We start from the raw sequence: 12,565 nt of genomic DNA, 5'->3' as shown, positions 1-12,565 counted from the left end.
GTGATTTTTATTAGCACTGATCACTGTATTGGTGTCACTGAGGATGTCAGTGACACCGAGTCAGTTCAACCCCCCCAGTGTCAGAATGCCCGCTGCAGTCCCGCTATAAGTTGATGCTCATTACTAGTAAAAAAAACCCAAAACATTTGTAAACGCTATAACTTTCACGCAAACCAATTAATTTACACTATTGAGATTTCTTTTGGCAAAGACATGTAGCAGAAAATATTTTGGCCTAAATTTGTGACAAAATTAGATTTTTAAAATTTTTTTACTGGACATATTGATAGCAAAAAGCCAAAAATATTGTTTTTTTTCTCAAAATTGTAATTTTTTTTGTTTATAGTGCAAAAAAATAAAAACCGCACAGATGATCAAATACCACAGAAAGAAAGCTCTATTTGTGCTAAAAAAAAGGACATAAATTAATTTGGGTGCAGCGCTGCATGACCGCACAATTGTCAGTTAAAGTAATGCAGACTGTATCGCAAAAACTGGCCTGTTCAGGAAGGGGTGGGGGGGGGGGGTAAATCCTCTGGAAGGCTAGTGGTTACAATAACTTCCACACCCCTGGTGTCACAGAGGTTGGGCTGAGAATGCAGGTAGCAGTTATGTACATTGTATCTTGAAAGAACACCACATAGCATTCCTAAAATCTACATTTTGCCTTATATATAAACTTACTTTTACTGGGGAAAATAACAGAAGGTTCCAAAGTGAACTCAGGGACTAGATTTAGGTTAACAGGCTTGCTAGGATAGATAAATAAATAAATAAAAAAAACAGACAGGTTGAAATGGTTAACTTTGCTTAACTTCAGCAGCCGGCCTGTTTCTGGCATAGGTGTCTGCCACTGAGCCACTGAGAAGCTGAGCTAGCCTTTCCTATCCCCTCCACAGCCAGGCGCTCCAGTGAGCACTGGAGGAGCAGGGCAGAGAACCGGTGACTTGCAGTCACTGACTCTCTGCTCACCAAAGACTGAGAACTAAGCGATCAGCGGTCTATGATTGTTCATTTCTCAGTCTTAGAGGTGGCGGGGGACAGATGCATCCTTGGATTGATGCTGCATCCACCTAGGTTAGTATGAATGTTTGGTTTCTTTACATTTCTGAACTTCTCTTTAAATACATTTTTGACAATCTAGTGTTGTCCACAGTACTGTATGGAAAAGCAGCTATTCAGACATTGGATTATTTATGGTAGAAATATAAGGGTCCCTTGTGTGTAGGTAAGTTAGTACTCTGTGGTAAAACACTATTGAGATGAACAATGGAAACTAAATTTCTAGCAGCAGTTTATTTTCTAAGAACACCAGAGAAACAGAACGTCTTGGCATTACTGGAATGTATGTTGCTTGCATAACATTCAAAATGATTAAAGCTTTCCTTCTAGAAGATAAAATAAGGCTGCATTGGCTGGCAATCAAAAGAACAGGAAATGATTGTTGTTATCTATGCAGCATATATGACATAAAAGGTACTGTTTGATTAGAGCAGAACCTAGTTTCAGAAAGTAATTATAGTAGTATGAATCTTTTAGATTTTCACCTCCTTTAGTTATATATTTTTTTCTATTTCTCAAGATTTTAGAACAATAGAGAGAAACGTGATTTTTAAGACCAGTCACTTTATTGTTGGATGTTGCTCTTTATATAAATTCTAACTGCATCGCTAAGTTGACCTTCGGCACTGGAGCAAACATTGACATTCCTCATACTAAAGCATGAAAGGTCTCAGTGTACAGCCCTCTAACAGACCTAATTGGGCTATGTAATAGTTCATTTGTTATGGAGGCATTCAGCATTAAAATGTAATTATGGCGAAAATAAAAATAACATACATGATGTAATCTTTCAATTCTTTCAGTAGCATTAAAAGAGAAACATTCATTTTCCTGACTCCTATCATTATATTGTTTTATTACCTGTTAATCCTGCCTGTAGATCTGTTATTTTTATGCTTTCTATAACAGACCAAGCTGTCCAGCAAAATTGACAGTTAGATTTCATTCACATTGGCACTTCTATGTTTAGCTTTTTTAAATGCAGGAGAAGTGATCTAGGAAGTATAAACAACTTTAAAGCCCCGTACACATGATGAGAATATCGTATAAATGGTCAAATGGTTTTTTTTGCATGCTAGTTACATAAATGAAGAGGTTACCAAAGTTACGAAAATTCTTGTACAACAGATTACAACATCAGAAGTGATATAATGTATTGTATCGTTTTGTAATGTATTCTTTCATTTCTGAGCATGCATGGCCTTGGACAAATACTGTACTGATTAAACGAAAATCATTAGTTCTGGCATTGGAGAAAAAAAATTAGCATTTGTACCTTCGGATATTGTCGCATGAACTGTCATGATCAGCTCTTGAAAGCTGTATATTAATGATCAGATTATCGGTCAATCGCCCTGAAAGCGGTATTTTTTGTCTGATTTTCTCATCTTGTGTACAGGTCTTTAGTCTTTCCAGATAAATTTTCTTGTGTTTAGATGCTCCTAGTCTAAAGAATGTTTAGACATGTTTAGGCATGTTTAGAGCTTCCAAAAGGCTCCTGGGCAAACAGAATTCTATTTTTTCTAAACATAGCTAAACAGAGTGTGCCTAAACTTAGATGAACCCTCACTGTGAATGATACCATTAAAAATGATCACATGCATTTAGAAATTTCCTTTAAATGCATATAAGGCCTCGTTCACACAGGGCGCTCATGCAGGGCCATGTTTACCTGCATGGGGATGTACAGATGCTCCATGCAGGCAGCCACATTGATGTCTATTGGGGCACAGCAGCAGCAGGAGTAACTGCTTGTTAAGGAGTTTATTTTAAAAGTTAGGTTACAGATTAAGTTTAATACTAATTATTAATCATATGTTAGATGCATGTTAACTGATTAAACCCACCCCTACCCTGCGCCATCAAATGTAGGTAATTACATTACATTTAAAAACACATTAACTGATGTATTAATGAATACAAAGTTGCATTCATTTGTACCTCTAATATTTGCCTGGAGTTCATTTTAAAGGGAATGCAGTATTTTTTGCCCAAATATCTTTATTTACTATATTCAGAACCAAAATATAGTATTTAAAAAAATATAGTATTAGTATGGTAAAAAATGGTAAAAAAAAAAAAGTTTTAGTATGGTAAATATTTCTACGCAGCACATAGAGTTCTAGGAATCTTTCCATATCTTATTCAGAGTAGGTTTAATTGCTTTGCTGAAAAAGCCCAGTGTTTACAGTTTGATTTAGGTATATACAGGTAATTATCTGGAATCTGATTGTTTGATTGCTCCTGTGGACAGGTGTCTTTTATACAAGTAACAAAATGAGATTAGCAGCACTCCCTTTAAGAGACTGCTTTTAATCTCAGCTTGTTACCTGTATGAAAGACACCTGGTGTCGGGGATCGCCGCGGCGCTGGTCTCGGCGCAGGCGATCCCTGCTGTATTCTCCTACCCAGACCCTTGCTTTGCCTGACCTCTCTCCTGGATGCCCCCTATTGGACCTGATCTGCTGTTGCTGACCTGGCGTGTGACCCGACTATTCTCTGCCCGCTGCTTTGTACCGCACCGTCCCCATAGTTACCGACCCGGCCTGCCTGACTTTGCACTTGCTCAGCCATCCATCCATCCCTCTCAACGGGGTCTCCAGACCTCCTCATATCAGGCTCTCTCCCGTGGGAGCCCCTGGCGAATACCCCTACCACTGACAGGTATCCTCAGTAGTCACGACCTGGTCCCGGGGTACTCCAAGTCCATCCCCACCATCAGGGGCCCTGGTGAACAAGTACTCTGGGGCTTAGACTCTGTGCGCTGGGGACGCCTGATCAGTGGAGTGCTAGTGGTGTCGCCGGGCGGTCCCTTACAGTACCAGAAGGCCATGACTGAGCCTAGAGGAGGGCCCTGCTGGAGGAAATTTGCAGGCATCTATCTAACTTGACGCAGGCCGTAGCAGCCTTGCAGGACAAATGTATGCAGCTGGAAAATCGTTTCCAGACCTGCTCCATATCTGACCCAGCCCCACGGGCCCCGGTTTCCGCACCCCCGGCCGCTCTTGAGCCAGCTTCAGGGGCCTCCGCCCCGCTGCCTATGGCGGAACCCCGAGTACCCTTACCGGAGCGTTTCCACGGGGACCGCACACGCTTCAGGTCATTCCGTGAGTCCTGCCTCCTATTTTTTGAACTTCAACCCCGTAGCTTTCTAACTGAATCTGTGAAGGTAGGATTTATAATCTCACTGTTGCAGGGTGAACCCAAAGATTGGGCCCATCGGCTAAGGGGAAACAATGACCCTCACCTGGGAACGGTCAATGATTTTTTTGAAGCGATGGCCATCCTGTATGATGACCCGCAGCGGGCAGCCTCTGCCGAAGCGACCTTATACACGCTCCGACAGGGCCGTCGGGCGGCAGAGGAACACGCCTCTGAATTTAGGCATTGGATGGGGGACACACGCTGGAACGAGTTTGCTTTGCTGCACCAGTTCCGCATGGGGCTGTCAGAACCCCTAAAGGATGAACTGGCCCGGGTGGAGGTTCCCGAGTCATTAGAGGACCTAATTGCCCTGACGATAAAAATTGACCGAAGACCGGAACGCAGGTTTGAGAGGTCCGGCCAGGGTCACGGAAACACCTGGGGTCCATTCCAAGGCCCCAGCCAACCACCCAGACCAAGTGTCCAGAATCCACTTCCAGGAGACGTTCAAGAACCCATGCAACTAGGCCTGGCTCGGCCCACATTATCGCCAGAAGAACGCCAGCGGAGACGCTCTCAGAACCTCTGCCTCTACTGTGGGGAAGCCGGTCATATGGTACGATCCTGCCCTCAGAAAATGAGTAAGTGTACCTCTTTTTCTTCTTTGTCTATTGGCAATGTCAGTCCTTCCCAATACTTAGTTGTGCCCATCTCCTTTCAGCTTCCAGAAAGGACCGTGGAAGTGACAGCCATAATTGATTCGGGGGCATGCAGTTGTTTCCTGGATTTAGACTTTGCTCGCCAGCAGAAAATTCCCCTCCAACCCAGAAAGAGGGGCTTTAACATATTTTTTGCCGATGGCTCCCAGATAAAATCATGAGTGGTTAATCAGGAAACTCCCCCCATTGCCACTACCATTGCCAACCAACACCAGGAATTCCATCGCCTGGATGCCATTGCGTCACCTCTTTTCCCAGTAATTTTGGGGCTCCCATGGTTACGGGCCCATAACCCCCAAATTGACTGGGAGACCGGGTCAATCTTGTTCCCTTACCCATACTGTCAGGAGCACTGTCGCACTTCGGGCCCGGCAGGCCCCCGGGTCCTCCTATGCTCCAAAGGGGACTCTGATCTGAAACAGGTTATTCCCGCAGCATATCATGAATTCCTGGATGTATTCAGTAAACGGGGAGCAGATACTCTGCCTCCCCACTGCCCGTATGACTGTCCCATTGATCTGTTGCCCGGCTCCGAGATTCCTTTTGGGCGAATTTTTCCCCTATCTGAATTTTAATTGGGGGCCCTGAAGGAATATACAGTCAGGTCCATAAATATTGGGACATCGACACAATTCTAACATTTTTCACTCTATACACCACCACAATGGATTTGAAATGAAACGAACAAGATGTTCTTTAACTGCAGACTGTCAGCTTTAATTTGAGGGTATTTACATCCAAATCAGGTGAACGGTGTAGGAATTACAACAGTTTGAATATGTGCCTCCCACTTCTTAAGGGACCAAAAGTAATGGGACAATTGGCTTCTCGGCTGTTCCATGGCCAGGTGTGTGTTATTCTCTCATTATCCCAATTACAATGAGCAGATAAAAGGTCCAGAGTTAATTTCAAGTGTACTATTTGCATTTGGAATCAGTTGCTGTCAACTCTCAAGATGAGATCCAATAAGCTGTCAGTATCAGTGAAGCAAGCCATCATTAGGCTGAAAAAACAAAACAAACCCATCCGAGAGATAGCAAAAACATTAGGCATGGCCAAAACAACTGTTTGGAACATTCTTAAAAAGAAGGAACGCACCGGTGAGCTCAGCAACACCAAAAGACCCGGAAGACCACGGAAAACAACTGTGGTGGATGACCGAAGAATTCTTTCCCTGGTGAAGAAAACACCCTTCACAACAGCTGGCCAGATCAAGAACACTCTCCAGGAGGTAGGTGTATGTGTGTCAAAGTCAACAATCAAGAGAAGACTTCACCAGAATGAATACAGAGGGTTCACCACAAGATGGAAACCATTGGTGAGCCTCAAAAACAGGAAGGCCAGATTAGAGTTTGCCAAACGACATCTAAAAAAGCCTTCACAGTTCTTGAACAACATCCTATGGACAGGTGAGACCAAGATCAACTTGTACCAGAGTGATGGGAAGAGAAGAGTATGGAGAAGGAAAGGAACTGCTCATGATCCTAAGCATACCACCTCATCAGTGAAGCATGGTGGTGGTAGTGTCATGGCATGGGCATGTATGGCTGCCAATGGAACTGGTTCTCTTGTATTTATTGATGATGTGACTGCTGACAAAAGCAGCAGGATGAATTCTGAAGTGTTTCGGGCAATATTATCTGCTCATATTCAGCCAAATGCTTCACAACTCATTGGACGCTTCACAGTGCAGATGGACAATGACCCAAAGCATACTGCAAAAGCAACCAAAGAGTTTTTTAAGGGAAAGAAGTGGAATGTTATGCAATGGCCAAGTCAATCACCTGACCGGAATCCGATTGAGCATGCATTTCACTTGCTGAAGACAAAACTGAAGGGAAAATGCCCCAAGAACAAGCAGGAACTGAAGCCAGTTGCAGTAGAGGCCTGGCAGAGCATCACCAGGGATGAAACCCAGCGTCTGGTGATGTCTATGCGTTCCAGACTTCAGGCTGTAATTGACTGCAAAGGATTTGCAGCCAAGTATTAAAAAGTGAAAGTTTGATTTATGATTATTATTCCGTCCCATTACTTTTGGTCCCTTAAGAAGTGGGAGGCACATATGCAAACTGTTGTAATTCCTACACCGTTCACCTGATTTGGATGTAAATACCCTCAAATTAAAGCAGACAGTCTGCAGTTAAAGCACATCTTGTTTGTTTCATTTCAAATCCATTGTGGTGGTGTATAGAGCCAAAAATGTTAGAATTGTGTCGATGTCCCAATATTTATGGACCTGACTGTATAGAGGACAGTCTCCAGAAGGGGTTCATCTGTCCCTCCACTTCACCAGCAGGGGCGGGGATCTTCTTAGTGGAAAAAAAAGACAAGTCTCTGAGACCGTGTATCGACTACCGGGAGCTGAACAGGGTCACGATTAAAAATCGTTACCCATTACCATTGGTACCAGAGGTATTTCAGAGCCTGAAGGCTGCATATTTACTAAACTTGATCTAAGGGGGGCCTACAACCTGGTTCGCATAAGGGAGGGGGACGAGTGGAAGACGGCGTTCCGTACCCGGTTTGGGCATTTCGAATACCTGGTCATGCCATTTGGGCTGTGCAATGCACCAGCCACATTTCAACATTTTGTAAATTATATTTTCTGGGATTACCTGGACATTTTTGTTATCGTTTACCTTGACGATATACTGATCTTCTCATCCTCCCTGAAGGATGACAGGATACATGTGGCAAAGGTGTTGGGGCGGTTGCGTCAGCATGGGTTATACGCCAAGGCAGATAAGTGTTGCTTTGAGCAATCTAGCATTACGTTCCTGGGTCTGATTATCTCCACCGCGGGGGTCGCGATGGACCCTCAGAAAGTCTCTGCGATTTTGGAGTGGCCTGTACCCACAGACAAAAAGGGCGTCCAGCGGTTTATCGGGTTTGCAAATTTTTATCGGAAGTTCATTAAGAACTTCTCGGGTCTGGTCTCCCCCATAACTCAGCTAACCAGACTTGGAACCCGGTTCAGATGAACGCCGGAGGCTCAGAAAGCCTTTGAGGCCTTGAAGAAGCTCTTTACCTCGGCACCCATTCTGGGCCATCCGGACGCTGCCCTGCCCTACATCTTGGAAGTAGATGCATCGGAGAATGCGGTGGGGTCCATCCTGTCCCAGCGAAAAGGCACCAAAGAATTACTCCATCCCGTAGCGTTCTTCTCGAGGAAACTTACCCCAGCCGAGAAGAATTACGATATCGGCGATCGGGAGTTGTTAGCCATCAAAACAGCACTCGAAGAATGGAGGTACCTGCTAGAAGGTGCCTCACACCCCATCTTGATCTTCACAGATCACAAGAATCTTGAGTACCTGAGGACCGCCAAACGTTTACGCCCACGACAGGCGAGATGGGCACTGTTCTTCTCCAGGTTCACTTTTCACATCACGTACAGGCCCAGATCTAAAAATACGAAACCAGATGCACTATCACGCATGTTTGAGGACTCCAAAGAAGAACCGGTACCTGATACTATTCTGTCTTCAGGAAACTTCTTGGCGCTCCAGACGGACCTTCGGTCCAAGCTAATGGAGGCATCCACGGCCGCGTCAACCCCAGTTGGGGTGTCCCTCCAGAGCAAGGGGGGACTCCTATGGAAGGAAGGATTAATCATGGTTCCTGAAGAGGTCCGAACCCTTGTCTTGGGACATTGCCATGACCACCCGATGGCAGGACACTTTGGCCCAGCCAAGACCCTGGAGCTTCTCCAACGCTCTTTTTGGTGGCCGAGCATGGCCAAGGATTGCAAGCTCTATGTAAGATCCTGTACCATCTGCCAGAAAAACAAGCCATCAAGGAACAAGGCTTGGGGACTGCTGCGGCCTTTGCCGATTCCCGAACGACCTTGGCAAAGGATCGCGATGGACTTTATAGTCGAGCTCCCACCATCCCAAGAACACACCGCGATCCTTGTGGTCGTTGATCGATTATCGAAGATGGCTCACTTCGTACCATTGAGGAAGACTCCATCAGCATCCGAGACTGCGCGAATATTTATCCAAGAAATTGTAAGACTACATGGAGTCCCAGAGGACATTGTCTCTGATCGAGGGGTCCAATTCACATCTAGATTTTGGAGGGCCCTGTGCAAGGCTCTGGATATCAAGTTATCCCTCTCCTCTGCTTTCCACCCTCAGACCAACGGACAGACCGAGAGGACCAACCAGACCTGGAACAGTACTTGCGTTGCTACATGTCCTTCCATCAGGATAATTGGTTACCACTTTTACCCTTGGCAAAATTTTCATATAACAACGCAAGCCATCCAGCAACAGGGCAATCTCCGTTCTTTTCTAACTACGGATTTCACCCTGTCTTGCTCCCTGATTTGGTCTCTGAATGCCCAGTTCCGGCAACACAAGACGCATTAACCTTCTTCTCCTCAAACAACAAGGTATTACAGGAAGCCATCGCTCGGGCCCAGGAGGACAACAAGGATGCGTTTAACAAGAAACGAAGGGGGGACCTGGTGCTGCAGCCTGGGGATAAGGTATGGTTGGCAACAACCAACTTGAGAATGCTATGTCCCTCGAAGAAATTGGGACCTAAGTTTGTGGGGCCTTTTTGTGTGAAGCGAATGATCAACAAGGTGGCATATGAACTTATCCTTCCTGAAACATTCAAAATTCATCCAGTTTTCCACGTGTCCTTACTTAAACCAGTGATTCCAGATACCTTCCCAGAACGAGAATCCAGACCTACGGAGGCCATAACGGTTGAAGGACAAGAAGAATTTGAGGTGGAAATGATCCTGAAGTGCCGAAGGAGGGGGGCCAGACCCAATTCCGGAGGTTGCCCGTAGAGGGGGGCAATGTCGGGGATCGCCGCAGCGCTGGTCTCGGCGCAGGCGCAGTGCACCGCCCTGTGCAGGGACACGGGCACTAGGGCCGGGCCAGGCCGACCACGGTGATCGAGCTCGCGCATGCGCAGTAGAGGCCGCAGGCGCGCGCCTGGCCCCAATGACAGCGCAGGGCGGGATATTTAAATGGCCCTGAGCTGTCATTCAGTGCCTTCTGGTCTTATCCTGTATCCTGTATTGCGAACCTGTTTCTTGTAAGTTGCTGACCCGGATTGTGCCTGACCCTGCTCTATTCTCCTGCCCAGACCCTTGCTTGGCCTGACCTCTCTCCTGGATGCCCCCTATTGGACCTGACCTGCTGTTGCTGACCTGGCGTGTGACCCGACTATTCTCTGCCCGCTGCTTTGTACCGCACCGTCCCCATAGTTACCGACCCGGCCTGCCTGACTTTGCACTTGCTCAGCCATCCATCCCTCTCAACGGGGTCTCCAGACCTCCTCATATCAGGCTCTCTCCCGTGGGAGCCCCTGGCGAATACTCCTACCACTGACAGGTATCCTCAGTAGTCATGACCTGGTCCCGGGGTACTCCAAGTCCATCCCCACCATCAGGGGCCCTGGTGAACAAGTACTCTGGGGCTTAGACTCCGTGCACTGGGGACGCCTGATCAGTGGAGTGCTAGTGGTGTCGCCGGGCGGTCCCTTAAACCTGGTCGCCAGAAATCCTGCTGAATGATAGGGGATCAAATACTTATTTCACTCATGAACATGCAAATCAGAGCATAATTTGTTAGACATGCATTCATTTTGAATTTTTTGTTGCTATTCTGTCTCTTAGTGTTATAATACACCTACCATTTGATTTTTAGACTGATTATTTCTTTGTGAGTGGGAAAACATTCAAAATCAGCAGGGGATCAAATACTTATTTCCTTCTCTGTATATGCAGTAGAACCATCATTTTACACAGCACTTTACATATATATTGTACATTTACATCAGTTCCTGCCCTTGAGGAGCTTACAATCTAAAGTCCCTAACTCACATTCACACATACTATGGCCAATTTAGACAATTAACCTACCAGCATGTCTTTGAAGTGTGGGAGGAAGCCAGAGTACACAGAAGAAACCCACACAGGCACAGGGAGAACATGCAAGCTTCAAGCAGGTAGTGCCGTGGCCAGGATTTGAACCAATGACTCTAGTGCTGTCAGGCAGAAGTGCTAAACACTTAGCCACTCAGTTTTATTATTAAAGCTCTTGGGATACACAATGAAATGTTGAGAGAAGTGACTCAGACCCCCTCCTTATCTGCTCTGTTCATTTGAGTTTGAGAGAGAGAGAGAGAGAGAGAGAGAGAGAGAGAGAGAGAGAGAGAGAGAGAGAGAGAGTCTGAAGGCATCTACTGAGCTCTCTATAATGCATCACCATATCATTATCACAAATACCCTGTGTAAAAAAGAAAATCTTCAAATAAAAAACTTCAGATAAGTTTTACTGTATAACATATTTAAAAACGTATATACTTGGGGCCTTATAAGTTATCTGTGCACATGACTCTGATAAATGAAAACCACACAATTTTTTAACAGATGTTCATTGCAGCCATACAGAACTCATCTTATTTCCAGATGTCAGAGCTGTGGAAAGGACATAGCGATCTTTGACATTGAAACTGCATAAAGGAACTTATGAAATGTGTTTTTAGCAATGCAAAGGTCAATGTAATGACAGCTGACTGTGGAGCAAAGAATTCTTCTACAAAATAGTCAAAACAATATAGCCTTCAGAATTTTTAGTACAATGTAAATTATATATTAGCTGAAATATTGAAGGTTAAACCCAGGACCCCGCATCTACTATATCTGGTCTCCCACAGTACACAGAACATGGAAATGCAATTATTTTAGTAAATATAAACTGCTAAACTGCTAAATACCTTTTCTCATCAGCAGTTAGAGCAGTCTTGTGACTTCAGCCAAGCACTGGTTAAAGCTTATAGGAGGAATTTTCTTTCTGCACTAGGAGGATGCAGAACCCCTGACTTTTGTCTGAACAGTGCTGATTGGCCCTGTGCTGATCACATGCACTCTCCCAAGAAAAAAAAACCTCTCTAGCAATACACACTAAACTGAGCATGTGCAGAAGGGCAGCCGGTTAAGTCTGTCTTATCAGCATGCACATTTGAACAAGAGAAGCCAGGATCAAACACCCTTTTTACGCAATGCAGAGGATTAACCCCTTAGGTTCCTTAGTGAGTATAACAAACATGCTTTACTGCATATACAGACTGATTTTACTGTTGTGGGTTTAGTAACATTTTAAGTACTACACTAGATAAGCCATATATCATCACATACAATTGTCTTTTATTTAAATTGTAACAGTGCAAGCTAGCTTGGTAATAATTCCATGCCAAAAAGAATAAGTATAATATAATATTTTAATACAAGGCAGAAGCATACTGTATACTATTTTACTGGTCTCCATAAATCTCCATAATGTCACTGGGACTCGCGTTATGGCATTGCTCATGTGCCTTCTCTTATAAAGAAGCCTAACAAACAGATCAATTTATTTTTGATTCTAGCTAACAAAGGGACAGAACTTACACTAGAAACACCATTACATATTCCTTCCTTAATTTTATCCTCCTGGTGCATGTATTTTAAATTAAAGTGAATGTCTGGTCGAAAACTAACTAAGTTTGTACATGCTCCCACCCCCATTCTAAGCCCTATACTAACTACCCTGTAAAGGAAATATGTTGTATTGTGTATATGTACCTAATCTAAGGGTGCTGTGGTTTGGTCACATGACCTGACTTCAGGGAAGAGA

This window comes from Staurois parvus, unplaced genomic scaffold (genome assembly GCF_062004578.1).
Source record: "Staurois parvus isolate SC_StPar_1 unplaced genomic scaffold, SC_StPar_1.0 ptg000549l, whole genome shotgun sequence".
Taxonomy (NCBI): domain Eukaryota; kingdom Metazoa; phylum Chordata; class Amphibia; order Anura; family Ranidae; genus Staurois; species Staurois parvus.
This window is presented reverse-complemented; position numbering follows the sequence as displayed.